General features: G+C 37.7%; 1 protein-coding gene and 1 long non-coding RNA gene across 3 annotated transcripts in view; both read left to right on the forward strand.

Annotated features, from left to right (window-relative positions):
* Nucleotides 1-26666, forward strand: part of TSC22D1 (TSC22 domain family member 1) — a 94828-nt gene that overhangs the window by 23063 nt on the left and 45099 nt on the right. The window lies entirely within an intron of this gene.
* Nucleotides 12358-19402, forward strand: LOC117435895 (uncharacterized). The gene is made up of 2 exons (XR_004549429.1): nt 12358-16281; nt 17262-19402. It is a non-coding gene; the product is annotated as an uncharacterized lncRNA (long non-coding RNA).

Here is a 26666-nt window from a genome sequence, read left to right on the forward strand (position 1 = left end):
TAATTAGAACTAGGAAAAGGATTCTTAAAATATTTAGCATTTATGATGTTAAAGTTACTCTGTTCTGTATCTAGGTGGGATTAATTTCAAACCCTTTGACAAATGGTTATTGTTTCTAACTATTTGGAACCCGTTTCTCCATGGAGGAAAAGGATGAGTGATGTAGCCAGGGAAGAATTTTCTGTTGGAATTTACTCATAGTTGTCTAAAAATTCATTGAGATTTTGTACTGCAACTGCTTATTTATGATTTTTTTTTTTCTCTGAATGGCTCTCTAAGGGAACATTAGCAAGAGGGGGAGAAATGTGGATTTTCATAGTTTGACAGAATTGACTGTATTAGTTCTTTGAACATGTCATCTAACTCTTGCACCAGGAAACCCCCAAAATGGGAATCTGGATATCTTCCCCTTGAGAATTTTGATTTTTTTTTTTTTTCACAACTTTGACTTTTGTTTGAGTAGTTTCTTAAACTTTTTATATCCTTAAGGTTATCAATAGTGTAGCTTTAGCTGAAAGCATACATGTACTTAAGAGTTTTTATTTAAAACAGTGGAATTATTCAGTGTCATTTTACATCTCCTGGTTGCAGTTTAGTGTTTTCTTCATCATTAATGTGGCTATTAGTTTATAAAAACTAGAACAGACATCTTTGCTTTAAAAATCTCCAAGCCTTTGATGTTTAAAGCTTTACTCTATAATACATAATACAGAAATGCAATATGAAATGCCCATGATAATTTCAAAATCTTTGTCACAGTTTAAATAAATAACTGGTTTTAAAGGGTCTCGAGTGACTGTAGGAGGAGCATTTTTGTCTCCTTAATTCTGCTTGTGGGGCTCAAGTTAATACAGCTCAACACTTAAAAACTCAACCAACCTCATGGTAATATTCATGCTTCAAGAGGGTTAAATTATTTGCTTTCTTGCTCTTTTGGTTTATTTAGTGGTCTTGCTATGGGTTTCTCTTCAAATGCAATGTGTCCCAAAGCATCCTGATGAAATTCTCTTGAAGTCAATGAAAAAAAGTACCCCTGAATATCACTTGCTATCTTTGCTCTTTCTGGAACCGGCTCTTTGAAGCTTCTGTTTTTGTTCACACTTTCCTTTTTCATGTCTCCTGGTGTTTCCTGGGTTAAGTCATACAGAAAGATAAAAGAAAATTCACATATTTTCTGTAGCTGTCTCTTGGCTCTTCTGTTTCAAAGTGAGTAGTTATAAATTAAATACAGTTATTGCACAGATTCGGGGCAGCCTCACTTGGAGAATAATTTGCCATCTTTGCTAAATGCTTTGCAGTCTTGAAACTAAACCTTTAAGTAATGCAAGCTTATTATGCGATACCCTAGTTTGTGTATAGATTTTTAGTTATGAATCAATAACACTGTGCCTGTCAGTGAAGGTATGCTATATTGCCTGGAAGAAGCTCTCAAAAACTAGAGAAAGGTCTCCCCTAAATTGGGAAATACCAAATGGTGACATGTGTAAACAGGAAAGTTTACAATTTGATAATGAGGTGTCAGAATGATATGTTAAATACAGTTACATTAATGGCCTTGTGGCACACTGTGCTTCAGTGAATACATGATAGTTCCTGTAAAGAAAAAGCCTGCTTTTCCGAGATTAGTATAGAGGTATCTTATATGCAGCTTCTCTTGCCCACAATGAAGTACCATAGTTACCCACCTCTTAAAAAATGGGTAGGAGGAGGGGAAGCTGGTCTCTTAATTCCCAGCACCATTTGCTTCTGAGTTTCAGAAGTTTCAGCTTCGTATTCCATTTGTAGCTTGTTAGTTTTTCCTGCCAGCTTGCCCTGCTTTGAGCAGTGAGGTTGGACTAGGTGATCCCCAGAGATTCCTTGCAACTTCAATTAGCTGGTGATCCTGGGAGAAATTCAATACACTTGTTCTTTTAGACTGTATTACTTATGCAACAAAGAAGCATGGGTTACTTGTTTAGTGATTCTGTTGTTTGGTTTTGTTTTAAGAAAGGAACCTAAAATTGGGACCTTTGGTAAAATAGGAACTGAAGATGGTGCCTCTCTAAAACAAGAGGTAACATTCTTCCTCTGTTGCAGTGCTGAAACTGAAAACCTTAAACATTTTAGGCTGATATGCAGACTGTAAGATCGACTTGTATTAGTCTTAAGCTTGCACTTAAATCTTGCTTCTCTAGAACACCATTAATTTGTTTCTGGCATAAACCTGCTTTTTGTTTGTTTGTTTTTGTTTTTTTTTTTGTTCCTCCCTCCCCCTTGTCCCAGCAACGTTTTTCAAGAAACTTACTGGAGATACTGCTGTGAATTTCAATGGTTGGCTTGTTTCTAACAGCTAGCTTCCTTCATGATGTCCCTTCACCTTTCTCTGTTTGCTGTCTGCTTCTTTGCTTTCCTCCCTGACCTGTTAGCTTTCCTTTATTTGAAAGCTTCAGATGGGATGTTAGGGAAGGGGAAAAGAAAGGAGGTGAGGTGAATCCACTGTAGTATTTTATCTCTAAGCCCACAGTCCTGGCACTGCTTATTTTCCATATTCATAATGCACTGTATGATTGTCAGTTTGACTTAAAAGTAGTGAGTTCTTGGAAGCCATGGATTTTGTGTACCATTTTCTATCTTAAGTGTTGTTATGGTGAATATTTATTTTTGATAAATTTCCAACACTAGTTTGAGAGAGAGAACATGCAGCTTTCTGGAAAGTAATATTTCTAGAAGAGCCACAAGGAAACTTACTGCTTCTTCTCTGATATGTAACTAATGCTTGCCCGTGTCATCCTTTGTTGCCTTACAGCCATATCATGTCCCCTTTCATGGCTCCTTCAGTCTTAGAATCCACAGTGCAGTCAGCAAAGCTGCCCTGAGCTCGACCCTTTGGGATTGAGGAATTTTATATCATGAATTCTTTTTTTGTGAGGCTTCTAAGGAAAAAGAAAGTCTTGGTTTTGTTCTTGCGCTCTGAATTCCTTTTCACTGGTGCTTGTGGAAGAAAGTAGAAGCTTGAAGTAAAGACCTATAAGGCTTGCCAGAGTATTGCGGGAGAACCTGCTGACCTGCCATTGTTTGCCAGCTCTTCCCCATTGCTCTGGGCAGCATCCTAGAATCTTCTGTACAGGCTCTGAAATTCCTTCTAGAGGAAGCAGCAGCTGGGCAGGTGTAGGTCATAACACAAGCGGAGAAGCAGTCTGTTGGACTTGTCACATGTATCTTTTACCAGTCTCAAGGGATCACTAGTCCTAGCAAGGTACTTCAGTGCTATTGTTTCCAGATACTCTAGTATTTGGAGACTTTCAGTTTATCACTTTCCCTTCTTCATTTTGTGTCTTCTAAACTAGTAGAGAATGTGGCCTGAGTGCATGATGAAGTGAAAATAACATGCTCAGACTTTGGTTATACTAGTAATTCAGAACTTGTTAGGTTTTTCTGTGGTTTTACTTTGGTTGGTGAGCAGACCAGGGTGGGTGTATCGGAGCCAAGAAAATGGAATGTGCTTTTGAATCCTTGTTCAGATCTGTTCAACCCCCCCCCCCCCCCCATGTGTTGAGCTGATCTGAATGACTTTGGTAAATAGCTTGATGCAAAAGGAAGGTGGAGGCATTGACAACTGCATGTTCCTCTTCAAGCACCCTGTCTTGAGCCTGATGGTTACTTTTTCATGAACTTCTGTGAAGTTTTTTCAAAAAGCTGTGATGTTAAAGGAGATAGGAGAGAGCAGGTATCTTGGTTTCCCATGATGCGGTTTTGGGATTGGTTATGCCTGAGAAATTGCCAGTATTTCAGATGACATCCTGAATGTTACCTTGATGAAAATAAAAGCAAGCCCAAGGATAAAGTCAGCATGAGAAGTAAACTGGTGATTGTAGCTCTTTGTTAAATTACATTACAAATCAGACTAGATTTTTCTTTTCTTTCCCCTGAGGTTGTGAACTATCTGAAAACTGTAGGGAGGTGTTTTTTTAGATACACAGGGTAGGAACTGGCAACAGCTCACCAAAACTGCTTAAAAAATTCTACTGCATTTCTGCTGCAGTCTTAGGTTGGTAACTCCCAAATTCTTCCTTTCAATTAGCATTTTAGCTAAACTTTTTTTATGCTGAATTTGTTCTAAGAGAGAATGCACAAGCTTTTATAAATGTTACATAAATGTGGTTTTCTTTCTATGGAATTATTTTATGTTAGGTAAACCAAAAATTGGGTAATACATAGTGAAGGGCACTTGTTCCTCCCCAGCCCCAGAAGACTGGGAAGAGACATTCCCTCCCCTCTCCCCCTCACCCCAATGTAGTTCTCTTATATTCTTGACTCATCTGTTTAATTCTATTTTATTGCAGCTTCGTGTTCTAATAAAACATCTTTTAGTTTTTGCTGATTCTTTATTTCATGCCATCTCTTGGATGGTATTTATTCCAGCACCGACTGATCTCACTTCATATTTTTCTAAACCATGCTTGTATTGGTGGTCTCAAACGAAGAATGCTCCTGAAACTCAGCCAAGGATACTTCAAACTGGATACTCAAACCCATTTGCAGTTGGAGAACACTTTCAAAACATTTGTCCGTGCTTTGGTTGGTTAAAGAGAAAGGCATTTCTAAAATACTGGGTACTTAAAAACTGGGAACTTAATATTCTTCTCCTGTAGTACTGACAATTAAAAGAAGTGTGGGGAAGGACAATTATATCTATTGCAAAATATCCTTGACAGTGCCTAACTTTTTTCTAAATGCTTGATTGCCAGCTCTGGTAAGTGTAATGTGTGCATTGATCATCCAAAATAAAAGTGCATGTTCAGATTTTAAGTTCACATGGCACTGAAATTTGGAGCTGTAAATTCAGCTGATCATGCTATTTGCAATACATCACAAATAAGAATGTATATTGGTTATAAGTTCTGAAGCCTGGAAGTTGTCTTTGGTTATTTAAAATTTGATAATGTCATTTTGCAAAATTTCCATTGTAAATTGTCATGCTTTTCGTTTGATCTAATGTGTGCCTCTCTGTTAGAAAAGCTTTGGTTTAGAATCTGTGATGTCTCTTAACTGTTATGCACAGTGATGCCAAACATTTTGGTACTGTCTTAACAGCCTAAAGTAGTAAATGGAAGTAATAACAGTGTTTTTCCAGCTTTGCATGTTTAGAAGGATCAATTTTAGCAGCAATCTTGCCAAGTGTAGCCCTCACTGCTTTTAATAAATGTTCACACCAGTAGATGTTGTACAGTCTTAGAATGGCTGTTAAATATTTAGCAAAAAAGGTGGTGTTGAACAAACTGCATTTGAACAGTGTTTAAAACAAAACAAAGCCCCTTGTAGCTTGCATCAGATCGTGAAAGAAAAGCTGAACTGTACTTAAAAATAGCATGGCTGATGCAATAGTGAGACTAATGTTGAAGCCTAAGCATTATACCCATAACATTGGCTCCAGTCCTGCTGGTGGCTTCATAAATGAAGGAAGTTAATGCTGCAAGAGCATTCAAGTTGGTGGAGTTCACTCCACTGAGTGGTTCTGCTATAGGGGAGTGTAGAATGTAGCAACCAGCTACCAAAAGATTTGACTTTCAAGTCTGTTCCCCTCCACTGCCTGGGTATTTTTGTTTATTATTTAAGAAACAACCAAAGGGTTTTATGAGTACTGGAGTTACCAAAAATACTTAAAGTGGGGGATGGGATGGGATGACTGTGTGTGGCGTTTCCAGGCATTTTAATCAAAAGACTCCCTGACTGTGGCGCGGCAGTTACACTTTTATTACTGCCATACTGCTCTTGGATTTCCCCCTGTAGTTTAAGTTCTTCTCATATGTCTTTTCTCTGACTTTTCCACTGTAGTTTTCCTTTTGCTTTGTGTCTTTTGGCTTGCTGGCTGCCTTCAAAAACACAGGCTGGGATGCTGTGCTCTCAGCTTGAGGTGCGCTACCTGGATCTCTGGTTGTCATCCATCAAGATGAGTAATGTTGGGGCTGCGTCTTGTCCTTGCCATCCCTTGTCTTGTGCTTGTGGTGGGAGAAATAGGACCATGCTCATCTACTCCATTGTTTTTACAACACTCTCCTATTCCCTGAGGTGTCAAACTGGATTTAAATTAAACAGTGGCTTCAGAAGTAGGTTTGTAGGGAGCATGCAGCAGAAATACTTTTGTCATCTTCTTTTGAAGGCCTGATCAAAATTGAGCTAGAACTATGTGTAGTGGGCACTAATCTTGAAGAGTCTCAGTTGTTTATCACTGAAAACCATTCAAGCATGATAAGTAGAAATTTGCAAGTTTATGGAGTTTTAAACTGTGTATGTAAACTAAACTAGTAACTTTTAGTCATCCTACTGAACAAAATGACTAATTCTAATAAGTCATGGAGATGAGTATTGTTACAATAGCTATGAGCCGTCTTTTCCTGTAACATGTAGTTTTTTGTGCTTAATGTGGGTTACAATTCTGAAATGGATTGTTAAGCTTGTGTGAGTTTGGTTTTCTCATAGTAACCTTGGTTTCTTCCATTGCATTGTGTACTTTATGACTAGGTCATGTGGAGATGGATTACTGATGTCCTTGTCCACAGTGTCATGTTTTTACTTCAGATTAATTTTGTTGACACTATATGCTGCAAATGAACATGTAGTAGTAGTTTAAACTTGCCTTAAGACTGATGGAAAACATTGTAGTCAGATGATACCGACTTCTGTGATTGCTAGCTGCCAAGTAGACTTCCTTTTTTTTTTCTTTTTTTACATTAACATTTAGGGCACTGCTCAGAATAACCATTTCCTCTGATTTAAGTGGTAAAGAAGAGGGAAGGAATATGTGTAGTGTTAATGCATGCTGGGGAATTGCTGAGGAAAGAAGACATGAAGTGGTTGTCTGTAGCAACAAGAATGTGAAGATTTACATTTTGTCTCCTTTCCTCGTAAAATACTTGCATGTTCTCAATTATGCCTTTTACCACTGTGTATTAAGCTGCAGTTAAAAATTCATCATATGTTAGCACATTTTTTTTTTTTTTAGTCTATACTCAGTATTATTTTGAGCTCTAGATATGGTGGAGCTCAAAAATCTGTATGGGCCAGTTAATGATTCATTTCCTTAGAGGCCAAGGTTATCATGGTTAAATGATTGGCTCTTTGAGAACAGTCTGCCAATGTACATGCTCTTAACAGGTACTTAGGTAATTCCACTGGAGCTGTGGAATATACACTTCCCCATGTCCTCCTCTCCAGTGTTCTCTGTTCCCACTTTGGAGATAGGAAGCATCTTTCATATAGTTTTGTTAAATGCAGATGTTTTATTGCATGTTTTTGTAATAAACTACAGCCAAGTATGAAAGCAGTTTATTACTTGGCTGTATTAATGAGAGACTCCTGATATTTTTAGTGCTTTTGGGTTTTCCTACTGCACCCCTTTTTTTTGTCTGTGTATTTTAAATGTACAAGGAAGGAAAACAAATTATTAATTAAAATATTGAATTATAATATTAGATACATTGCTGGAAAAGAAAACTTTTGACCAGCATAAACTTGAATATGCTGTATTTCTGAAACCTGCATTCAATTCATGTAGAGGGGAGAAATGTTTTAATGCTGTATTGCAGTGTGCCATAGTGTTCACCCAAATACTATCTATAGCTTCTCTCCAACAACTTGCAGTTGCCTATGCAAGTACTATTAGAAGGTATTTTATTGGGTACCAGACATGATTCTGCTGTCGTGCAGGCTGCTTAAATATATATGTATGCTTTACTTTATAAAATAGAATGAAAGAACTTGACTGGTAAATGCTTATTCCCTGATGACTTGGAAACAGAACATTAAAAGATTGGCCAGGCTAGGAATAGCTGACTATTACAGTAAGTCACAACTCAAAGCATGAAGGTAGCAGTTCTGTCTGCAGAATTTTTCAGTTGGACTGAAGAAATAACAGAAAATTACGTGATGTTCACATGTGAAATTATATACATGAAGTAATACTCAGTATAATGCTTGTCCAGCAAAAAAGCAGGATAAAAAGAGGTTATGCAGTAGTAAACTCTGGTCTAGCCTGTGAAATGCTTATGGGGATTTCAGTTATGCAGGTATTAAAATACGAATTAAGAATAATTTTAAACTTGGGGAAACAGCTATTTGGAAGAGTAACTACACTTAAATGCAAGCTTATTCTTGGTTGAATTCTATATAATGTAATTCTTAATTCTATAGCCTCTAGAGAATGGATTTTGGATATATGCCAACCAGCAATGAAGGACATTTACTTGATTAGGCATTTACATTGAAGTTTTCTTTGTTGGCTGTGTCATGTGTGCTCTGCTTTCCTTGTGCATTTCAGTAAACTGGAAGATGGAGTTTGACTTAGAGTGTGTAAGGTAATTTTGTAATGCAGGCTTTTTCACATGTAGAAGTAATGGCAGCATGGAATGCTTGTGAGGGTGGTTTTTTTCTTTATTTTGTTTTTTCTTTTTTTTTTTGTTTAATCTTTTTATTTTTGGCAGCTAGAAAGCCATTAAGTGGAAAATCCGAGTTTGCATATAATATACAGCTAAAGCCTGAGAAACTTTAATGCAGAACACTCTTGAGTCTGCTGCAGAATAATTTTAGAGTCTTGCCTTAAAAAGAATATGTGAAGGAAAGAAAGGAGTGTTGCTGGTCTTTTATAGGAGAGATGATATGCCAAACTTGCAGGCAGAACCATTTTATTAAGTATAACAACTATTTTGAGGAAATATTGACCTTTACGTTTTGGCACAGAACTCTGAGATCAGGTGACTAATTTCGTGCTATAAGAGTAGTGTCAAGAATATCTCCAGTGTGTGTTACTGTCAGACTTGCTTCAAATTAAACTGTGCATGTTGTAGATACTAATCATATACAGAAGTGTTCAGTAGTGACTCAAATGGTGTTTTGTTCAAGCGGGTTCATAGTATCTTGTGTCTTTGCCTGAGTTTGTGGGAAGGTTTTATTTATCTCCCCTGGATTATGTTTATTTTTGTCAATGAAGTCTTGACTCAAATGAAGGAAAGAGGGTCCTGCGAGGTTCAGTGTGTGGTTAAAACTCTTGCCAACCCAGATCAGTCAGTGGGGTAAAATTCTGTTTTGGTATGGATGTTTGATGTCTTTTTTCCTCGCTCTGAGTAACTTTGTAAAGTATTAAGCCTAGGCTAGAAATACAGCTTCACATGTTTGCATATGCATTCTTTAAATTTATTACGTAATACTGTTTGCTTTTTCTTGCATACCACCTAAACCGAGTGCTAATATTTCAACAGATACAGAATGACAGTCAAATACTGCACACTGGTATGCCTGTGAAGAGGCACTGCCAAAACTAATTGTGTCTAGTGCAAAAGCTGCGAGTTCTGGCTGATCAGGTAGGTGTGAAGGTGCTTGCATGGTGAGAAGATACAGGGACAACTCGATGCAAGCAGTTCTACCTAAGCAGAGCCAAGTGATACATTTCAAATGGCCTTCACCTAACCTGACTTGTGAGAATTTTTATAATAAGACTTGTAGTGATCTTATTCCAAGTTGAATGACAGTTTTAATTTGATACTGTAAAATACGGCTGAATTTGAGGCGCTAGTCCAGTAAGAAAAATCAAGTCAGGAAATCTTCAGAAAGCATTTAACTAATGAAAGGCAGTGTATTGTGTGGTGACAGTAGCACGAGATAATCTAGAATATATTTTTGCATGTACTGTTAACTCCTAGTAGGTAAAAATAATAATAATAAAAAGGTAATTCTAATCTAAAACATGATTCTCTTAAAACTTGAATCTGTAACCTAAGAGTCAGACTATATGTTGCAAAGGTATCATGGTTTGCTTGCACGTCATTTTCAGGTTTCAAGCCTGAATTAGTTTCTGTATCCAATGTCACTAGTTTGCATTAAGACAAAAATAAGCTTTAGTTACATCGCACAGTTCCTGGTGCTGGAAAGCTAACAGTTTACAATAGCATTTGACATCTCTTTGTGTCTTGGCAGTTAACAGTTACTAGAAAACTCAGTCCAGTTTTAGCTGTAGAGTTCTTAATACTACTGAAAATGAGGAAAGAATCAAGCCTTTTGGTAAGGTTGCATGCTAAATTTTGTAAGTTCTAGAGTCAGGAAGTTCACTTAGAAAAAGAAATTAATATGTTATTTTCCATATCAAATACTAAGTGCTCAATTCTGAAATGCACATTTTGAGTACTTTCCAAAGCAGAACTTAAAACTGCTGACTTGAAAAAGGCAACCAGTTTGTTTAGCTCTTATTTTCCAGTTATCCATGTTGCCCTACACTAAAATTAATCTATTAAATAGATATAAATAAAATACTGAGTAATATTAAATAGGTATAAATAAAATGAGTAATTATTGAATGAAACAGGCATTTTTACTGTATTTGAGTTCTCCAAAAAAGTCATGAAAGAGATGGTTAAGGATCAGAACCTGCAGCAAAAGGCTTTGAGCTACTCTCAAATGAAAATATGGTTTGGACTTTTATGTGACCCCTGCAAACCCTCCCAAATCACAGGCATCCAGTCTGGTGTGGCTGCTGAACAGTACAGGAATCACTCCTCTTAACACTGTTTATGTGCAATATCTCAGCTTCCAGGTTCTGCAGATAAACTGGTTGAAAGACCTTGACCAGAGAAGTGTAGGAATTACATGAAGATTGAGTTCTCTGTGAAAAAAAATGCTTTAAAAAAAAAACATAAGAAATTTATGAAAGCTAATTACATGTAAATGCATGGCTTGCCTATTTAATTCAATCATTAAGAACCAAAAAGGAAAGTATAGACACTACAGATTTTATGTGATTTCTTCAAGTAAGTTCAAGGTATACATAAATACTGTAACCTTTGCTATAGTAGACTTAAGGAGGAAAAAAGCAAACAACAAAAGCAAGCCATTCATATGATGTCTTAAAAACATTGACTTTTTTTTTTCTTTTTTGTAAATAAAAAATATTTTTAAATACTAGCTCATGTACTCTGCCCAGAAGTGAAGAATTTCTCTTAAGGTTGAATGAAGGTCTGTCTTTATGGCAGAATTGTATATTGGTGCCAGTAAGTCTGTTAATGTGATTTAACGTGTGGTTTAGTTAAGCCAGAAAAAGGTTTGCTGTCAACTGTACTTTGCATACAAAGCTGACAAGAAACAAAAAGCATGTTAATAAAGACATCCAGAAATCTGCTTGCAATGTGAAGTTTTAAAAATGAAAAAATAATTATAACATTATATAACAAATATACCCATTTCTTAAATTTTATGAAATTGATGCATCTATTAATGGGAATTATTTTTACCAGGTACTGTTTTCTATAATTAACATTCAGTTTCATACTCCATGTGTTTTCCTGCTGTTGCGTATGTGCCAAGAAACACCGGCTGTGTTTCTCAAGTGTGCGTTGCTGTGACCAGCTGTGTACAGTTTTCGAATTCTCCATCATGCTGAGTTCAGAAAAGCCGTAGCTTTTTATCACTCCTAGGAAGGTCCTTTCAGGAACTGGTATGTATGCCAGTCTTGAGCAGGTATTGTCTGACACCTTGTCTGATAATCTAGACAGTGCCATGGCCCTCTCTGTTTTTTCATAGGCCTTTGAAGAAGTTGAGCACATTCTGAAGAGAGGTCAAATGCCAAGTCTGAAATTCAGAAAGTCAAGATTCCTACCATTCTATTTGCAAGTTTAGCTTTTAATGATGGGTTGTATGAAACTTACTCTTTTAACATCAACACTTTGATCAATGATTTTGATGCCTTTTCTGCATTTTGGGACTTGATAACATTATCTAGTATAGCTGTTGTAATCTTAGACATGAATGGTTTGGTTTGGAAGGGACCTTAAAGCCCATCCAGTTCCACCCCCCTGCCACAGGAAGGGATACCTTCCCCTAGACCAGGTTGCTCCAAGCCCCTTCCAGCCTGGCCTTGAACACTGCCAGGGAGGGGACAGCCACAGCTTTTCTGGGCAACCTGTGCCAGCACCTCACCAACCTCCCAGAGAATAAATTTTTCTTAATATGAAATGAATGCTCAATGACTTCTTCCCTGCTATCCTATCAAGTCCTCTCTGCCCTTTCACTCCCTGTTCTCTCCGCTCCCCATCATTCCCCCCTCCCCAAAAAAAAAAAAAAAAAAGACAAATCTGGGAAGTTTTGGGAAACTTAATATTTTTTTTTTTACAGTGTTGGTAGTGTAGAATTTGAAGTCAGCCTTACATTGCTCCTGTTGATATTGTAATATACCTGTCGTGTTGGTGCTAGTGTGCAGGAAAAAGGTACTTTACTAAAATTTGTTGTTCTTGTGATATTTATTTTGAATAACAGTTGAACTGAATGCTGCTGGTGCATACATCCTGCAGTGGGTTTGCAGCCTGAACATGTTTTGAGAGGTATGACAACTGGCAACAACTGTTTAACCTAGAACCAGTTTTACTTTGGGAACTGCAAGTATTCCATATTGCTGGTTGCACTTTAAAATAACTGCATGATGCTTTAAATTTTCAGTTTGAGTTGAGAAACAGTTGATCTAGCTGCAGGTAACTTTAATCTGCTGTGGCAGGTTGCATTTTGTTTCTGTAGCTGTTGGAGCTGCAGTGTCAGAAATAAAAAGAAGTATTGCTGCTTATATTCCATACTGCTTACCAATTACATATATTCAGTTTTTTACTTATTTTGCTGATGGTATTATGTAGAATTTACAGTTGTTTAAACTTTTCTTCACTGACTATTGAGATTCTGCTTACTGATGCAGAAGAACAGGGTTCACTATTCTCACTGGCTTTTGAATTAGTGGTCATGAAACCTGCTATATGGAAAAAGAAGGCAGAAGAAAGCAGTATAGGGAGTTTTCCTCCCAACACTCAGGTCACTGTGAAAATACATTGCAGAGATTCCTTTATTTGCCTGAAGGAGATGAGAGCATCAATTATAGGATTCCTTACTGTCTTCAGTGTTTTCACAAATAGAAGTACCAATGCCTTTCCTGACTTCATCTATAGCTGAAGATCATCAACATAATTGTTCTTGTGTCATCACAGCCGTAATTTCTACCTGCTCCAACTAGAAGAATCTCATCATAGCCTGCGCTTGAGGTAAATCTGCAAACTCTACAATTCAGTGACTGAGAAGCTGTTGTATATTCAGCTGCTTAAGCTGGCCCAACATGCCATCTCAGTAGAGTGAATCATTTCTGCTGATTGATGTGAGGCACCAAAAAGCGTCTCCTGTAAGAGGGATTTGGGTACTTTAGAAGGTCTATTCTGGACCTCTTTGCTTTTCTAAAGATTTAAAAGAAAGGTAAAGGAGTATTTATTAGCATCACTCATCGCAGAATGCAGAAAGATGTAGTTGTTTCAGCCTGAAATACATATCTATGTAGGAATCAGACTAGTATTTTCGATAGCTAGAACACAAAAATTACCAGCCTCTTTCTTCAGAGTCCAAAACAAGTCTTTTTAAGGGAAGAAAGATGTATGAAAGGATAAAAATTAAAAGTAAAGGGTTCTCTCTTTGTTGAAAAAGGAGCGATGCTATGACCTTGACGTAAGGGAAGGAATTTAAAAACACGTTATTCCTAACAGGATGTTTCAGATTGATCTTCCAGAAACTGTTTTGTTGTTCAGCTATTTCCATGAGGAAAAAGCCAATAGACAAAGCCATTATGATTTTTTTTTCCTTACAATTTGACATTGGATCTTTGTCCCTTCTGCTGAACTGCTACATGAAAGGAATAAGACCAAATAACCTCTCATCTACACCCCAGAAACTTCAGTAGGTGATCTGGAGACTTTTTCCAGTGAATAGGATCTTATCTTTGACTGGTAAAAGAGGATTTCTTAAAGGCAGCCTTTGATATTACAGGTCATGGTCCTGGATCATGCTGCTTCATCTGGGTTGATTTGCTCAGATACCTTCTGTTGCTTTGAGCTGGAAAAGAATATTAACTGGAAGTGTTAGTAGTGTTTGTAGACTTCAACATACCACCTGAAATGAAGCCTATAATGCTGTATATGTCACTGTAGTTATGAACTGTAAGTAACAAATGTTAGTTCATGAGATTCAAGGTATTGCAAGTTATCTGGTGAAAAGAATCTTCCGTTCACATGGGAATGTTAAGAAGAAATGTGCTTTTAATGATACCCTCATTTTATAACTCCTTAGCCAGCAAGTACAGAGCAGTAGAAATTTACATGGAACATGTTCTGTTTATTTTCTTTTCATTGTTTATCCCCTATATTACTAGAAAAGGGGAGTATAAAATATCATGCTGGAGACATCTGTTGGCTAAGTACATTTAAATGTGTGTTGGTCAGTTAATTCTCTCCAAACAGGAAGACCTTCCTTCACAAAAACATGCATGTGAGGAGACTGAACCTGACTCTTAGACCTTTCTTTAACTGTTGTAAGTTGATCTGAATCAAAAAGGCAGTGTTTCATCAAATTGAAAGGTCTTGTGTTGTTGAAAAGTCATGGAATTCCATTAAGACAAATAATCTTATTTCTATAAAATAATCTTGCTATTTAGAGCAAAACTTCTTACGTTAGGTTGAGGCACTGTCACCATATGCAATGTCCCCAGTGGAACCCAGAAGCAGAGTGTATTTCTGCATGCCAAGCAGTTTCTTTGGAAGAAACTTGCTGATTTTTCTGTTTTAATTACTGTCATGTATCAGGTTCTGTCCTTGAAGACTTTTTGTCACCTGTTTTGAAAAAAAAAAAAAAGGAAGTTTTCTTGCCTACTACTCTGACAGCAGAAATTAAAAATGCGTTTAAAGAAAACTATTATTGCTGTGTTTTTAATGACAGAATCTAGCATATTTCCCCCCCAAATGTCTCCTTTTATTATTTGAACCACAATGAAGGGAAGTTGTTTTTGAGGAGGGAAAAAGCTGATAATGAAAGGACATGCAAGATACCTAACTATAAGACTATTTTGTTTAGGTGTGTGCTCTAAAGGAGAGGATGAAGAAATCCCATCAGAATTGTCCCCAAATGAACTGTGTTAAATTGCATAATGAGGAACATACTTTCTTGGTTAACTATTGGATCATACTGTAACTGGTGTCTTCAGAGCAATGAAGGCAAATTGATAGTGCCTCATACGATGCATACAGCTCAACAGCTACCCTACATGCAAACACTAGCCACTGCTGCTGTTGTGCATAAGGTATTGTAATGGGTAATAATAAGTAAACACATACATGAGAGGCTATACGTATAATTGTGGTTTGGGTCCAGTGACTTGTAGTTCTTTTCTGTCGTGTGTTGGCTCTATGCTACTGATAAAATTTCACACGAATCTATCAGCTTTTGGGCTCTGTGAAGAGAATTTCAGCTCTTGGGCATTATATTTTCATTGTTCAAGTAATTACAATTAACTCCTAAGATCATCTAGGAAAAAGAGAAATATTCCAGCAACTTGGGTAGGTTCTTAGCTCCCACAGCAATGATAATGCGCCTAGGTTAGGTCAGAGGTTGTCACAAGAGCATTGAACTGCCATTGGTGTTTAATCAATCTGATTTTTCAACTAGAGTAGAAGACCTGAAATTGGAGTAAGGCCTTTGCAGAAGAGCTGGGGGTGGGATTAGGAAGTCATGGGTAAAGGAAACATTCAGGTAAGTATGATTATTTCTTCTTAAGGAGATTATGGGGAGACATTCACTGCATTCCAATAGATGCCATTTTTAATTCACTTGAGAGAAAGTGAACAGAGGAGAGATTTGAAATTTTTTCTCTCTCTTCTTTTTTTTTTTTTTTTTTTTAAGAAATGAGCACTTAATTCCCCCCCACCTACATCTACTTGTAACAAACAGAACTTTCTGGACGAAACATCTTACGATTGCTCTCATCTATTGGTAGATGTCTTAAAAGTCTTGAAAGTTCACAGCTCAGCACTTTGGTTTTTATTTTCTTGGCATCAAAGCATGAAAAAACTGCATGTCTAGTACTCATCTCTTGTCATCCTCCCCTATTGCAGTGACTATGTGTGTGTCTCTGTGTGGCAGGAAATGAGGGAATGCAGATCATTACTCAAGAAGTTACCAACTAGCACTTTTCCTTCCCCTCCAGTCTTTCTGCCTCCCTATCCTGGAAGTATGGAGTCCCTGCCTCAGCCTACGGCTTCATTCTTTTTCCAGCTGCCCACAAAAGTAAAGAACCAGTGTGAGAGTTTGAAGAAAGAATCCGCTCAGAGGACTGAGTCTCAAGCGAAAGCTCCAGGTTGCAGACTCAGAAAGAAACTTCCTTTGGGGAAGGATCTGCTTCCAGGATTTGCTCGTCTCTTTTTCCTTGGGCAAACAGAGTTCTTGAAGCAAACAACAGGGTTGCAGGTAGGTAGGGCCCCTTTGAACTGCCATCCACTCAGATGTGAAGGATGGACTTTATGCTGTTTCTCTATGTTTTTTTTTCCTGTTTATGTTGTCTTCCACTTCTCTAGGCTGAGAGAGGGAAAGAGTATGAGCAGTAATGAGAAAATGTGGGGGAGAGAGAGGAGAAAAACATCCTGAGCACATAGAAAGAATGTTTTTTATGCCTCTCTATAAGCTTCCTGTCTGTGGGTCATATTTGTACTTCAGTTCTTTGAAGGACTAATGACATTCTTTGGCCCTTTTCTAGACAGGAAACAAAGTCAAGAGCAGAAAATGGTGGCTGGGGCCAAGGTAAGGCCAGTGATTGTACATGGCCCTTAACCACACAGGTTTCATCTCCTCCCTGTCTCTTCACACCAGTATTAGGTTTGAATGTGCAAAAAGGTGGAGGCTGCCAAATGGGTTTAAAATCCAACTTGATTCCCAGCACTGAAATAGTTCCCCAGTTCTAAACATGTAAATATGTTCTTGCTTCAGCGAAGCCTGTGGCTAGTGGGTTAATTCCTGTTTCTTTGTCCATATGAATAGACTGAAACACTCTGCTTAAAGGGGATGTGCTGCTAACCCACATGATCAGCAGTCCCTCTGGCCCAATCCCCGTCAGAGAAGGGGAATCAGTAGAATCAGCTCAGGTAAATTCTGCCTTTCTTGCTTCATTGCTGTGCAGAGCAACAGCCTCTTCCTTGCAAACATCGGTAGCCTGCAGTCAGAGCTTTCTTTCTCCAGCCATGTCATTGCTGGCACAGGAAGTTTATTCTAAATTTCCTTTCGATTTTTAGCAAAAGGAATCACTTGAAAACTGGCAGTGAAATTCTAACAAGATTTTGCCAGTTCCTCTTTCATGCTGAATTGAAGTCATTTGGAACTATGTTACATGCATTATTACTTTGGTGCATCTTGTGACTCTTCTCTCCTTCTTCATTCCCTCCAAATTGCTTCAGGACATCTTCTAACCTTTATACTGCATCACAAGCCTTCAGCAGAAGATCTTGAGAGCCATTTATGTTGCTGGAAGATGACTGGGTTTGGATCTTGGCCTTCCTTAAGCAGGATCTTCTGACAAAAATGGGATTGGGAAAGAAATGACTCCTTTTTCCATCAAACAGAGCTGCCCTAGAAATGGAGGCCTAGGCAGAAAATTACTTCTAATGCATCATTCTTTAGGAGATTTGTTTGGCCTTCCACAATCCTTCTGTTGCCATGTCATAAAGATGTCTTTTATAAAACCTAAACCTGGCATCTTCCTATCTGAAGATCCAGTCAATAAATCTAAGTTTAAGAGTGTACAGGTCTAATGCAGTCAGAGCATGCTGTCTCCTACATAGGAGATGCCCTATGGATCTGTGAAATAGTGTTCTCCTGTGGTTCAGAGTGTTATATCTGTAAAACCTATTCTGCTTATAGTCCATTTAAATTATTAGAAAAAAAATAAAAAGCTTCTTGTGAAAATGGTATTTAATTAAGCCTCAAACTCTCCAAGTTTACTTAAAAACAAGTGAGCCAAAAGTGACATAATGGGCAATATGGGAAGTACTGCATCTTCTGAGGTTTCCTGTGGGTTTGTGTCAAGAGAAAGTATGTTGAAAGTGTCGAGAGCTGTGAAAGTGGAAAAAAACTTAGATTTTGCTTTAAGAGTGAAAAGTTATTTGTTAGAAAGCAGAAAGGTTTTAATTTCCCCCCTCTAAGGGATTCTGTACTCAAATGCCTTGCAAGATCTCAAATAAAAACCTTATGTTTGGCAGTAGTGAGCAACACACGCATACGCATGCCTGTGTACTTTGTTCATTTTGCCATTGGAAATTAGTTTTGAAGAACAGGACTGACTTCTAATGTTCAGATTAGGAAAGGGGAAAGCTTTCTTCTGAAGCTGAGTGTGAGAAGAGGTGGCAGGAGGGTGACCTGGGCCCACTGGTAGTAGGTAAAGTGCACTTTTGTTTTCCTGTTTTCTGCTTCTGGCAGTTGGAGCAGACTAGTCAGATGCTTGTGCTTGAATCCAAGTAGCTTCCTAAATCAGTTACCACAAACCATTTATTTATTTATTTATTTATTTATTTATGTTAACTAATGCCTAGAAGTCTCATTAAATGCACCAGCCTATTTAGTTGAGCAGTCTTAACATAGCCCTGAGGCTACTGCTTCATGGCAGTTGTGACTTCTTACTGTGCTGGAATGCATTGCAGTCTTAGTACATTCTAAAAATAATTGTTCAGATGATGCTGTTTAATTGCATACTTACGTAGTGAGCCATTTTCACTGGACTTTTTAAAATTTGGGCTCTGTTGGATGGCTTTTTAATACCCTATTTTTATTCCCTGTGAATATCCAACTTCTTTGTCTTGATGCTTCTGGGGTTATCGAGTAAAATGCTAAATTTATAACCTGATATTTTTAGAAAACTGATAGAGGTATGTGTTAAACTATGCAACCGCAGTAACACTTGTGAACTTTGAAGTTTAAAGAGAAATCACTTTAATGTATCAAATTCAATACTTTTTTTTAATGTGTGGAAATATGTTCGTGATGACCTTAAAACTGAGTAGTTGTTACAGGTATAGACATGGATTGTGTGCTGAGCATGAGTAACCTAGAAGTTAGAAGCTGGATATATGCAAGTCTTGGAAATAAGTACTGCTGTCTGTGGGAGAGATCTGTGTCAGCAGTGCTTTTAGTTGCGAATACCTGTTTTTCTAACTTCTTGCCCATTTAAAGTCTGGTATCTTTTTTTGCCTTCCTTAAAAGGTGTACTTGCCTCAGCCACAGTTGTTGATAATTTGTTCTGTAGAATAAGGTAATTTAATACCATCAAATACTTAATAGGAGCACTGAGAACTGTTTTTAATGTTATTGTCTCAGTTGCTAAAATTACTTTAACCCCACATCACAGTAAGGAACAGAACCCCAAACAAGCCTAAAAGCCTATTGCTGTTCTACAGTCAGTATTTTGGTACTTCTTGTCTATTACCATTGTGTTAGTGTTACTATCATGCTCGTAGTTCTGCAGCTGGAATCCTGGGTTCTTGATACATCTTTAGAGCAATAACTCCTGCCTTTGTGTTATTAAAAATAAAGATATCTGAAACCATTTTCTTCTTGTTTATATTGTACTTAATGTAATTGTATGAATATTGAGTGACTTTTCTGACTGACTCCAGAATGCCAGGAAACACAATGATTTTTAGTTGTTTTAAATCCCCAGTACTAACAGAATTTCATAAAACAGACAGTGTTAATATTTTTCCTTTCTATTCCTTTTAAGATTCCTTGAGCATTTGAGCTACCTAACTTACTTCATGTAATCCTTTACATCTTCTTGACCAGATGCCAGCTCCTCCTAATTGTTTCATAGCCAGGCAGTAAAATCCTGGCTGTTGACAGCTCCCTATTTCCTGTCCCAGAAGAGCTATCTTGTTTAACCTGAAAGACTTGCTTTCTTCTTTCCACCTTCTGTCCACCCTCTGTGGCTTATGTTGCAACTCTTTCTCTGTTATGGGATGCCTTGAGAATGAGGAGGTATTCTGATCAGGGAATGTGGGGGAAAATCTTGCTAAAGTTGTTCTTCAGGCAGAGCTAAATCTGTCACTTGTGAGAGATGCTTTGTTAGTTTAGAACAGTTTAAGGGAGGGAGACGTACAAAAAATGTGTCCTTTTTGTAAACCAGAAGCAATGTTGATTTTATAAATGAGAAATGAGAACAAAAAACATAGGTTCTGGGGTGTTTGTGGTCCCTTGCTTTTACAGTGAGGAAGATGGGTAACAGTTTTCTGTCAACTTCTGAAAGCCAGACTGGTTACATCAGCAGTGGTGTGTTGTAAGCTGGATTTCAGTTTTCCAGTCCAGTTTGCAGGGCATTGGGATTTAACCAGGTAGCACTGACAAAAAGCCTTTTTCAGATCTTGGTTTTTTGTGGGGTTTTGGGGTTTTTGTTTTTTTTTTGATTGATCAAAGATTGCTACCTTGGTTTGCCAGACCTCTGTTATTGATCCCTGAAAGAATGAATGGGATTTTAGATGTTAGTTTAGAAAAGCAGTTTTAATTGAAAACCGGAAAAAGGCATTCTTTTGAAAGCAATGGTAACAAATGTTCCAGTTTAATTTCTTGCATGGACTTTATGAAGAATTGGTGCCCAGCTCCTGAGCCAGGTCCATAAGTTGATTATCAGCAACATGAGGTGAGTTGGTGGGTTGTTTCAGGAATTGTTGGGGTTTGCTGCTTAACCTGGGTTGTCTCTAAATGGCATTTACTGATACAGTGACACTTCTTAATCACTTTTTTTTTTTTTTTTTTTTTAGTTTTTAAGACTATAAAATTATTGTTCTAATACTGCTTTGCCCAGAGGAGCTGTGGCTCCCCCATCCCTGGCAGTGTTCAAAGCCAGGTTGGATGGGGCTTGGAGCAACCTGGTCTAGTGGAAGATATCCCTGTAGGCAAGGGAGGTTGGAACTAGATGAGCTTTAAGGTCCCTTCCAGCCCAAACCCTTCTGTGATTTTATGAATACAGTCCTGTATTGTTTAGTTTCCTTGATCCGCTCTTGCACATGGGTGGCTTTCCTTTTCTTTCTCCCTGCTAGAAACTGATGTTTCTTGCTTTATGGAGGTCAGGAAAATCTGTGGGGTTTAGGCTTCTGTTATGGGACAGTAAGTAACGAAATCTTTCACAAACGGGTATTTTATGGGGCGAAAGAATTTTACTTGTCCTGGTGGATGGCTGTAAGAGATTGCAGAGGTGCATGTTACTTGAGTAGTTTTCTTCTTGGTAGCTACTTCAACAATTTCAGCCTTACCAGTATGTGACCCCCTCTTGCTGAATTCAGATGAAGATAGCAGTTGTAAATAGCATTTGAACAAATAACAAGATGCTTATGATCATAAATAGATTTGTGATCAAAATTGACTGTTGAAGATTGAAATGTGATTTGGATAGGTTTTTTGTTTGTTTCTTTGTTTCTTTCCCCCCAGAATTTAGCTTTGTGCTGACATGGAACTGAGGTTTATTCATCAAGTGGAATTACATTTTTTGGAGCCCATGTTAAAAATGTGATAATAATAATGCAGACAGATTGCTAGCAAATGTAAACTGCTAATCAGGAGAAGCATTCTTTAGATATTAGTATCACTTTACATAATCTTTTGAATTGCTGGTATGGCATTTGGGTAAATTACCTGTCTCACGCTTTGATTTCAGCTTTTTTGGTGAAAAATGAAAAGACTCTTCAAACAGTGCTGCAGAGAAGCTGTAGTCTGAAGGGGAGATATTTTCATAGTCTTAATACTAGTAAAAATATGATGGTGTATTCTTCAGCTTATGCACTCTTTATTACTTTGGTTAAAATTGGTTTAACTGCCTAGGCAGCATGAGGTTGCAAACCTTTTGCTGCTTGTGGTAGGAAACCTTTGTTAAGAGGACAAGGTAAAATACATTGCTCTGTACTCTTTGCATGGACCTACAGGAAGAATTGAAAGATTGGACTACCAAAGTTGCTTTGCAGAAATTACTGACAGGTAACAAGTTTTTACCTCTTTGTCCAAAGCTTCATTCCTGATAGCTAAGAGAAGGTTAAGGCATAAAATTGGGAAATCTCAGCTCCTTAAGGCAGAACTTTAATTCTGTTCTCATTTGTTATGTTGTCCTACAGTTGTATATCTGGACACTTACGAGTGAGGGGAGGGTATTATGGAAGGCTAGGAAATACTGCTTAATGTGGAGCGTAAGTATAGTAGCATGTGAACATGAAACATGAATTTCTGGAAAATGTTGGAAATTACCTTGAACACATGTAAGCTGTGACTTGGGAATGTATCCCTATCATGCAAGTATTCCAAGGGAATTTTCACACGGCTCTTGATGGCTTGTATTTTAGAACTTTTCAGAATAGTGAAACGTGAAATACTCTTAAAACACTCTTCCTGATCTCTGGTAGCACTCTGCATTAGGTGAGACAGCATGAAAAATTAATTTGTGAAATCTGTGAGGAGTGTATAAGCAATGGAGAGATGAAATCAGGCAGCAGCACGTAAGAGTAAATGAACAGCTGACTTCAGCACAATTGCTGTGTACACATGGGATGTTCCTGCGTGACTTCAGGACTACAGAGAAGTTGTGGTTGAGCTGGATACTGGAACAGCTCTTGACCTGTAGTTAAAAAGCAGACAGCTAATATAGAAACTCTCCCTTTATCGGGCAGTAGACTGGACAGAAAATCACTTGTAGCAGCTAAGCTTCACTTCCCTCCCACCCCAATTAGCAATGCCACCAGTAAAGTCTGTACTCCAATAGATCTGTAAGCTGGAGCAGCTAGGTTTTCTGGTGTCTAATAAAGTATAAACGCTGATTTGAAGCTGCTTTGTGCCTTGGTCACTGGCTATGTTTAGCACCTAATGGTGTCTAACACGGTTGAGTTAATGCTGCAAGGTTTTTTTTTTTTTTAAGGGAAAGGTAGAGAGGAGTTGAAGGGCTCCTGGACTTGTCCATTTGTATTTTTTAAGAGATTGTGTATCTTTGGAAGCTGTAACCTTCTGATGGATCTAGTTGAAATTAGAAATGGGTTAAAAACTTGGTAAGGATATCAGAACAGGGACATTTACGGACAGAACTTCTTTCCTAATAAATTAAGAGTAGTTGTAAATAGGAGAATGTGCTGTAATGAACTTCTTAGCTTTTCATGTGTTAATCTCTTCTCAGTTTTACCTCTACAGTATCCTAGAATGCAGCTCATGTTTTTCATATGTTGCTTAACTGATCTCTGTTTTTAAAGCAGTATTTACAAAGCAGCTGATTAAATGATTAAATTATTTTGAGTATTTTAGGGAACAATAATGCTTTCTTCTGTTACGTATTATGCTGAAGAGTGTTCCAAGAAGTGGTTTCTTTTTTCGTGTTTTCTCTTTTTTTGATTTTTTTTTTGTTCTCTTTTTCGTGGTGTGGGTGATAAATCTTCTACGTATCTGTTACCTTCTGTTAATGCAAAATCTTAATGATTTTTGATTGGTTGCTTTGGATACTTTTCCCATCTATTCCTGTTACAGGAGTACATTAGTCAGGTCTCTGTAAATTTTTTTTTTTAACTACCTCAAACCTGTTTTTTGACTAAAGCAGTTTTTTTTGCAAGTGAGGAAGAAGAACAGTAATACCAGGCTTGTTCAGAGAGTAAATGTTTAGGAAAAAAATGAAGGAAACTTTTGTCCCCATATTACTCCTCACATTGCTCTCAAAAAATACATATTACTTGGAAGGCTCAAACACAGCAGTCAACCCAGTGCTTCTAATGTGACAGTACTTTGAAAGCTGCAGGGTGTTTTGCTTGTCTCTTCAGGTAATCTTAACACCAAAATTCCTGTTTGTAGTTGAACCTAAGTTACTATTTTTGAATTAATTTTCTGCCTCCTTAAAAGACTTAAAAATTGTAGTCTTGGTGACAGTCTAATAATGATCAAAGGGCTGGGCTATTTGCCTGTTCCTTACAACTTTTTCTAAGGGCTTTAACACCATTATGAATGGATGAGAGAAATCCCAGATCTTCACCTGCCTTTACGCTTCAGTAGTGGATGGTTTATATTGCTGTGTTGTGTCACCCAGATCTACCATCTGTTTTGTGTCCTTCATGGAGCACCTACTGTTTAAAAATCTGGCTACTCCATGATTCAGTACATTTTATAGAGAGACTTCTTTCTGCCTTTATGTAAATACTGAAGTATATGCCAGTTACTATGACTTGACTAGCTGTTCATATCTGTTTCTTTGCGCAGACTGCAGAGTTATAGGTGGGAGCTGTTTGAGAGCCGGACTGTGCCTTGGCTCAGTCAGTGAATGGTCTCACCAGTTTGAATGGCATGTGGTACTCAGTTATTCCTGGGAAACTTCTTGGAGCATTTTTTGCACTGGAGTAAATCATGTTGTGACTGGCTTTCTGCAAGGCAGGTGTTCTTGTTGCCTGAAGGAACTCTTTTTTCTGCTCCAGCTAAAAGCAAGTACAATAAAACTGCCAGGCTCCCATATTTCTTTCCCCTTCTTCACTCCTGTGTTGCCTCTTTAATTTCTGGCACATTGAAGAGAGTTTATTTACTTAGCAAACTCCCTCCAGCCTTCAGAGAATCCTTGCAGGTTACATGAAACAATGAATTTTCTAGGTTAAAGTGATCCATAATCTGATTTATAAAATACACTAATATTGATCCTTACAGAAGCCTTGACCTGTATCAAAATACAGGAATTTACCTTTTAACCTAGAATTATAGTGACTGTAATGTGCTATGAATACTGTTTCCACCTCCACCCTCAAATCTAAACTTCAGCTTAGTCTGTATGAAATAATGCAGGATGCATTTTCCTCCCCTTTTTCTCTTGATGCTAAGAAGGAGACTTTGCTTATTAAATGAGACCCATGGATGGTATTTCAGCACAAACATTAATTAGCTTGGGTTTTGAGGCTTTTGTAAGGTTTTTATCTACATCTCAGATTAACTTGAATTTCCTCATTTGCACCCAAAGCAGAAAATTACTCCTTCAAACTTCCAACTTAAGCAGAGGCTTTAATACAAGGATTTTAAGACAAAAAAAAAACAGTAAGGTAGAGTTTCCATACTGTCGTGGTTTAAACTGAGCCACGCAGCTCGTTCACTCACTCCCCCCCTTCCTGCCCCAACTCCCAGGGAGTTGAGGAGGAGAATCCAAAGAATGTAGCCCCCACAGGTTGAGATAAGAACAGTTTAATAACTAAGGTATAACACAAATCACTACTGCTACTACCAATAGTAAATAATAATAATAATAATAAAGCAAATAACAAGTGAAGAGAATACAACATCTCATCAGCCACCGACCCATAACTCACCCCACCCCACCGAGCACTGCCTGATATCTCCTCCAACCCCCATGAGCCCTAGCCCTTCCGGGTAGCTCCCAGTTACATCCTGGGTATGACGTGCTATGGTATGGAATACCTCTTTGGCTAGCCTGGGTCAGGTGTCCTGTCTCTGCTTCCTCCTGACTTCCCTACTCCCTGGCAGAGCATGAGACTCAGAAAGTCCTTGGTCAGACCAAACATTTGAGCAATAACTCAAAACATCGGTGCTATCAACAACCGTTCCCAGCCTGAAAGTCAAAACACAGCACTGCACCAGCTACCAAGAAAGAGAAAGAAATGACTGCTACTGCTGAACCCATGACACCTATAATATGAAGTAGAGTGTAATAGATGATAGTGTTTCTTTTTAACGTGACACAAAAAATAATTACCTTCAAAGACTGGGGATTCTACCCTGTTTTGAGTTAGTGTTGTTTTTACCCCACAGATTTGAGTTGTTTTAAAAAGGAGTAATTCATACTCATGAGTCCTATGAGGTTTTGCTAGTGAAGACCTGCTTTTAATAAGTACTCTGCCCCTGTTGCTTAGTTCCTGTCCTTAACACACTGACCTTTTCTAGTTTTGGCAGTGTTTGTAGTAGTGCTTTCCTCCTGTAAAGGTAGCAGAAAGATTATTGGTTCTAGCTAAGCATTTAGAAGTTCTTATGTTGGGTTTTTTTCTCCTCTACTGTGCTGTTAGTGGCAACTTCAGCTGTGAGTTTGTGTTAGCCTTTTGCTAAACTTAAGCATTCTTACAGGTAATGGAACGAAATTGATATTTTTTTGGTATAAAATTTTATGCTTTTGTCTATAGGAGAAATCAAAATAGTACCTTTCTAACCCATAAGTATTATCTGTAGGCGGGTGTGCATGTATATACACAAATATATGCATGTATATACACAAAAATGTGTATGTTGGGTAACAAAGGGATCCGTTGTTAAATAGCTCTATGTTGTATATTTTTTTTACACAGAAGAAGACTTTTGGAGGTGCTACTGTGTATTATATGACATTTATATTGAAGGGTGGAAAAAAATAGTTATATATTCTGATATCTTAAAGAGCTGCTTCATGGCACTAGATGCTCATACTGACCTTTAAAATGAAAGCTAAACCCAAAATAAGCTCAAACTAAAGCAACTAATGTGATTGCCTGCAGAAAGCAAACTAAGATAACAAGTTCTGTGAGGATTCCAGGGAAGGCTGTTCCTCTGGTTGTAAGGATGTCAAATTAAGGATGCAGATGACTATTTTTGAAGTGTGGGCATTCAGTGCGAGAGGATATAATTTTCTACAGCTTCAAAGCTTTTAATTACTCTTGGTATCTTTTTAAGTGTTCTGTAAGTTAAAAGCATGATTTTGCATGAACTCTAAACTCCGACAGCCTGTAAGAGCCTGTTGGAATATCAGGTATATTTTTCTATGGAGGCAAAATTATATGTTTATCTGTATAAATACATATATAGATAGGTCTGTCTATTTCTATAGATAGGAGTAGTGTGTT

Source organism: Melopsittacus undulatus, chromosome 2 (assembly GCF_012275295.1).
Source record: "Melopsittacus undulatus isolate bMelUnd1 chromosome 2, bMelUnd1.mat.Z, whole genome shotgun sequence".
NCBI classification, from domain to species: domain Eukaryota; kingdom Metazoa; phylum Chordata; class Aves; order Psittaciformes; family Psittaculidae; genus Melopsittacus; species Melopsittacus undulatus.